Source organism: Vidua macroura, chromosome 1 (genome assembly GCF_024509145.1).
Source record: "Vidua macroura isolate BioBank_ID:100142 chromosome 1, ASM2450914v1, whole genome shotgun sequence".
NCBI classification, from domain to species: domain Eukaryota; kingdom Metazoa; phylum Chordata; class Aves; order Passeriformes; family Viduidae; genus Vidua; species Vidua macroura.
This window is the reverse complement of record NC_071571.1, coordinates 96,419,327-96,425,326: the sequence shown is the minus strand read 5'-3', so window position 1 is coordinate 96,425,326 and position 6,000 is coordinate 96,419,327.

Below are 6,000 nucleotides of genomic sequence, written 5' to 3'. Positions count from 1 at the left end.
TGACTGCCTGAACCTAAGCCCCATTAAACCCTCAGAGATCAGACTGAAGAAACACTTGCTATAATTCTAGCTTTGAACAGCTGTCAAAATCCATCCAACTTTCAAAGTTTCTTATTCTGTTCCAAAAAACTGGAGTAGCTCTGTGTTTGCATGTTGAAAAACCAGCACACAGTAATACATCATGTGTCCTAGGAGGCTTTTTCTCCTAATGGTGTTTCATCTCCTAGGAAAAAATACTTCAGCAGACATATTATGGACATATAAAAATGGCTTAGATGGGTTTTAGATTCTATTCCTAGATAACAGCAAGTAGCAGAGAGAAGACCAAGATGAAGGAAAACAGGAATAGAGGGAGGAAAATAAAAAACACTAGGGAGATTGTAATCAGGTTACCAGCAACAGTTGACCAAGTCACGCTGGTGGAGACACCAACAACCTGCCTCCACACTGGCTTAGGCCACTACCTCTGTCTTGTTGCTGTGTGTCCCTTTTTGCTGTGCAGGCAGGCAGGACTTCTCAATTTGCCTGTTTTGGAGTGAGAAATAATAATTAAAAAAAAAAAAAAAGAATTCAGGACTGTTTCTAGATTTTTTTTCCCTCCAAAAAATAAGTATATTGGGAAAAAGAAATTTAACTTTCAGAAATCTTAGAATAGTGGCCCTTTACTCACATAGGTTGGCTGCTCTGTAGCTGATTTAATTGCTTTCAATGTTTTAGAATTGAATTCAGAATTTAAAATCTAAATGCTCTAGAATAGTGAGATAAATAATTTTCTCTACTCACTGATTTAGCCAAAGTGCCCTATGACAAATTTCACAGTGATGCTTTCGGTATGAAACTTACATCCTTAGCCTGGAGCCTCTTTCAGTATTGTTTGCATACACATGTGTACATGTACACAAACTCCTAGAAGAAACTCAGTCGGAGGGATCTTCCTGATCTCATCTAGTCTGATCCCTGCTCAAAGCAGGGCCAACCTTGAAGTTAGAGTCAATGTTAAAATTAGATTGGGTCGCTCAGGGTCATGTCTAGTCAAGTTCTGATTATCTCCAAGGATGGAGATATATGCTCTTTCCATAATAAACAAGTGGCTTAGATCTAGAGCACAGACAGCTCAAGGACTTAACCTTTTGGGATTTATCTGCAAAACAAATTAAGGACACTAGTGTAAGGGATCGTGTAAAAGCATAGACACTTCATGCCATTCACTAGACTCAGACCTGGGTTTCAATTATAAACTACTGCTCTGATGATTAATTTTGGTTTTTCTATTGCGGTGTTTTACACTCATCCTAATATCACAAAAATCGTAGGTATTTTTCCACTTAGGAGAAAAAATTAATTACATTGCATGCAATTTAAGGGTTAAGCTTAAAATTGTATCAAGACATTTCCTTTTAGGTTCTCTCTCACCCACAGACGCTAAAATGCTTCTTTTACTGATTAATAGATTCTGGCAATCAAACAGTCCAAAGTTTTATTGGCAGGACTGAACTCTTTTGCACTTTTTTAATGATGAACCTTTTCAGAGAGCTATAAAAGTAATTAGTTAGGCTTTTTAATAAATTACCTGGGGAAAAAAGTCTTTTTTTGCCACCTCAGAGTTATCAGTAAGCAAAATAATAAAATAAATTGGTGAAAATATATGTTTATTTCAAGGTAAGTTTCAAAATGTGGCATTTGATCAGTTCCACATTTATTTTGGAAAGCTGTGCAAAACGTTGATACTTTACATTATAAAATATCATTACTTTAAAATATAATTGTTTTGAGAAAAAAACTAGCACAGACAATGTTTTAAACATGCAAAATATTGAATAGCTATGTTAATGTTTTCAGATAGGTAGAACCCAAGTAAAATATAGGATGAGACTGGAAAACAAAGGCTGCTGTAACTTATGTCAAAGTAATTTCAGATCTTCTTTATCCTGCTAAAAGTCTCTCTGTTCACTAGTGAAGATTGCTGAGCCCATGGAGACATTGTCCTGTACCCATTCTTCATCCATCACAGTCATGGCCACTGCAAAATTCTCACCTATGAAGATGGGCTTGTACTAATGTGCTACTTAGTAAACTGGGCTATATACTAACCTGGCACAAAGCTGACACCTCCAGCAGAATGGGGCTAAATCCACCAGTCTGTGTCTTTCAGAGCTATTAGGATCAGCAGTATGCTTTAGAGCATTTTTCCCCAAATGAAATGATTCCTTCTCCTTTTACCTGCCTCTCTTCTCTTAGAAGAAAAGTTTAGCCAAGTTTATACCAAGGCCATTCCTGCCAGATCATGCCCTCAGGAACTTTACACAGAAGAACATCTATTTTATGGTTCCTGTAATCCAGGTGTCAATCTGCTCAGCCTGGTTAATTCCTGGGAATTCTCTGGAAACACATATAGATGCTACAGCAGCCTTTCAGAAAACTGAAGTCAGATGGGAAAGGTTTTTTGTGGCTATTAGAGGCAGCATTTGGGCATGGCTTTTAGGACCTTTAGTTTTGGACATTGGGCAATACTTTTGTCTGGCTTCTGACACCCTCAGCAACAGCACATCAGCAGCAGGAAATAAAAGAGGATCAAGGCTCAGGCTTCCACTGCACAGACCTAGCTCTGGTCATCTCAAGGGTTGTGGGTGGCACTACATCCACAGCAGCAGCCAGACTACCTACAGAGAATGAGCATATCCAAGGAGGTCACTGCCCTCTGACACAGCACTCCATGGAGTGCTCACTCCATGGAGTGCTCACTCCTTGCTCACTCCATGGAGCAGTGGTCAAGCAAGACAGCTTCATGATGAGATGACCACAAGCCAGGGAAGTCGCTTCTGTAACCCCAGCTGGCTTCTCTCTGCTGGCCTGGGCCTCTTGTGAATTGAGATTGCAATCAGCTCCTCTTGTCCTGCCTTCCAGGCAGAATATCAGCACATCAACACATCACTACACTGAGAAGCCTGATCCTAAATCCATCCTTTAACAAGGCCTCATTTCTTATTTACCTGAATAAAGGCAGCACTTCATCTGAACCTAATCCTAGCCTTAGCTCAGTCTGTGCCATACTGTCCTCAAGCTGTTTGCATTCCATTTTCCTCTTGGGACATGAGAATTCAGCTATGACCCACCAAAGCATTTGTCCTGTGCTCAGTCTCTAGCTTCCTAAAGCTAAAACCACAAATGCAGCATCAGTCATAATCTTACCAAAATATCCCCCACTTAGAAATTGGGTCGATCAAGAAATGAAATGGGATAAAGTTAAGAATACAAGTTACTGAAACAATAGCTAAGATTGTTATGAAATTAATGAATTTTTCCCTCTTGCCCAACCATATTAAAATTTACTTTCTGCAAAAACTTGGTCATCAAACCCAAAAAGGATCCCATGCTTTTTTACAAAGTTGACATGGGAAGGGGATCCTGGCATGTGACCCAAGCTGAACTTAGGCCAAAACACTGAGAAAAGAGCATTATCTGGTATTGCCAGAGCAAAATTCATCTGGCTACCTCTGACAGAGGCCAGAATTTTTCAAAACAGTTCCAGCTCTCTCTGCCTCTCTTTGAGGACCATGATTTGATGGCTCCTGACACAGGAGAGCCAAAAGGGTTGGGGCTTTAAGTATGGACCTGAGGCTACAGTGAAGGTCTGGCTTCAGGCAGGACCTCCACCACGGTGGGAGGCCACTGTCCCAGTGCCAAGGACAGGACAAGGGATGAGGTTACAGAGCCATAACTCGAAGCTGTTGAGAAGGCACCAGGGGCTAACCAGCAGGCTGGCACCTGCACGGTTCTCTGGACAAGCTTGGACTCGCTCTCTTGCGAGGGCTCCCACACCAACCATCCATGGGGGATGGTTTGCTGGGTCAGGGGCTCATCCCAAGAGTATGGTGGAGCTCCAGGAAGAACCTGAGAATACATGCATGTGGAGCCATGGACTTAAGCTGGGTATCAGACCCTGCAAAGCCCAGTGCAGGAAGGTGACTGAGCTGGCCAGGCTTTGCTGGGCTGAGCTGTGGGCTGCTCTCTGTAATTAGTATCAAAACATTTCAGCACTTAAGGCTACACAGGATGCCTAGACCAGGATTAGGTTTGGGATAATTTTTCAGGACAGCATGAGTACCCAGGTTTAAAAAAACTTGTTGTCCAGCACACCCTGCAGGCTGCAGCCCCTTAAAGCCAGCACAGCTCCTGCAGGTAACAGGACACAAGGCTTTGCTTTGGCTCTGCAGAGCTTTGGGATGGAAGTTTTGCTTTGCCTAGATTTGCCTAGATCTGCACGAGGCTTTCCTTTTAATTGGTTTGATTTTTTGCTCTAACAGACATTTTTCTAATGACCAAGTAGCTACAATGAACTTGCATTGTTCGCCTTCCAAAGGTATAACCATGGCTTTTATACAGAGAGTAGCAACATGCAGCTTTTGTGTGGAGCGTGAAACTTTTACAGTCCTTGCAGAATAATGCAATGCTGGCCTGGTATGAGAGAAGAGGCTGCAAAGGTGGGCTCCTAAGAGGTGCTGTAGAGGAGTACAGGCACAGGATGTTGGAGACAGGTCATGGGCTGATGCTGAGCACTGCAGACCTATAACCAGCACACCAGGGGTGAGCAACAGAAGTGCTGACCTGGAAGCTGAACCACACCCATCTTAGGAGTAATGTACCATATATTGTAAATTCAGATGTAACATCGAACTGCAGACCATGAAGGAAGAAAAAAGCACAAAAGGTGTTGGGAAATATGAATATGACCTTAAGTGGATCCTAGAGGAGGAGGAAGAGAAGGAGGAGGAAGAAACCACCACCACCCTCACCATACTTATCCCACTGAAGGACTCGGAATGCTGTTGCTGTGGATATGAGTGCATACCCAGTCCCCCCAGGTTGAAGCCATTAGCCCAGAGGAACAGTGGAAGAGTGAGTTGGACATCAGAGGAAAGGGCGTGTGCACAATAGTTTTGACTGTACTATTATTACTGAGGCTTTCCATAAATAATTTTGAAAAACAAACAAACTTACAGAATAACAACTTTTGTATTAGTCTGATAAGTTACACTAATGCTAAATTCTTGGCTAAAGCTGGAGTCAGAATTTGGTTTAAGGCTGGATTCATAGCTCAGGTTTGGAGGGGGTTTTTCCAGAGCTTGGGCTGCAAAAGGGCTGTCAGGTGTGGTTGTGCTAAACCCATGTCATTCACTGTAATCCCTCCACATCTGTAGCTATGTTTTTGCATCCCTAACTCCAACAAAAGCATTGATCCCTGTTCAGTGACCCTGTGCAGAGGCAAAGCTCAGTGACCCTTGCAGGCATCAGCTGACAACTTAACCTACCACCACCTTTTTTAATTTATTAGTTACCTTGGTATGTCCCAAATTCCAGCAGTGGCCAGGCTGCAGGTAAGATGATGGCTCAGGCTTGCACACACCTGTTAAGTAGCAGTAGGCTGGACCTGAGTCTAACTGGTACCACCAGCCCTCCCACAGCTTCCCAGCTGCTCTGCTGCTTCTGCCTAAATCTGGAGGCTTGGAGCTTAGTAAAGGCTGATGCTGGGCCAACAGGCAAGGAAATGGAGAGAGGTTTCCCATGGAGACCCCAGAACAGCTCACTGTCCCCAAAGCAGTCTCAGTTTTCCCTTGGGCTTCCTGCTCTCTAGTGTCTCTGAACTTGAATTAGGTCTGAAGGAATACATAACTCTGAACATTTTTCCTTCCAGTTTGGATACTGGAGCGTGACAATGGCTCTTAGGCAACAGAAATAGTTAATTAAGCTGTGAACTTCTGAATGGGGTTGTCATGCAACAGGGTCAATTTAACTCTTTTGCCTTGGACTCTGTCCCGAGACTGTTGCCTTCACATAGTCCAGAAGGACACAAAGTTCAAGTAAACAAAAGATTATTGGTCTGCTTGGGCAACTGAGAAGGACAGGAAAGATAAATTAAACTGCCTGGATAACCATAAAAAGATTGATTGTTGCTACTAGTGCAGGGATAGAGAAAGGATAAGAGGTTTATCCAAGTTTTGT